This window comes from Fukomys damarensis, unplaced genomic scaffold (assembly GCF_012274545.1).
Source record: "Fukomys damarensis isolate Sample0158 unplaced genomic scaffold, DMR_v1.0_HiC HiC_scaffold_16, whole genome shotgun sequence".
Lineage (NCBI taxonomy): Eukaryota > Metazoa > Chordata > Mammalia > Rodentia > Bathyergidae > Fukomys > Fukomys damarensis.
Genome location: NW_022900928.1, coordinates 96,270,067 through 96,270,399, shown reverse-complemented (window position 1 = coordinate 96,270,399; position 333 = coordinate 96,270,067). Strand labels below are relative to the sequence as shown.

At 65.2% G+C, this 333-nt stretch overlaps 1 pseudogene; it reads right to left on the bottom strand.

The window, feature by feature from the left end:
* LOC104867380 overlaps window positions 1–333 on the bottom strand; it is an 18,821-nt pseudogene that overhangs the window by 16,513 nt on the left and 1,975 nt on the right.

Sequence of the window (333 nt, the reverse complement as noted above, 5' to 3'; positions counted from 1 at the left end):
GGGGACTCGAGAACGGAGATCTCGGAAAGACCCGACCCAGGGAGGAAGATCGCTTCTGAGTGCAAATCTCGGGTCTCCCCTTGCAGACCAGAAAGGGGAGAGACCCTAGAGGTAGATCCAGGCGAGACTCGGCGTGGCCGGCGCTGGCACCCGGCGGTCTCCTTTGCCGGCGGGCCGCGTCGCCGTAGAGGAGCTACTGCTCCTGTTCGTTCGGCCCAATTCCCTAAATCTTCCCCAGCGCCTTCGCTGCACAAGAAATCCGCAGCGAGCTCCACCGTAGCCGAGGGCGCTCGGGCTTGGGTTTCCGGAGCCAGGCTACGCGCCGAGGCCGCG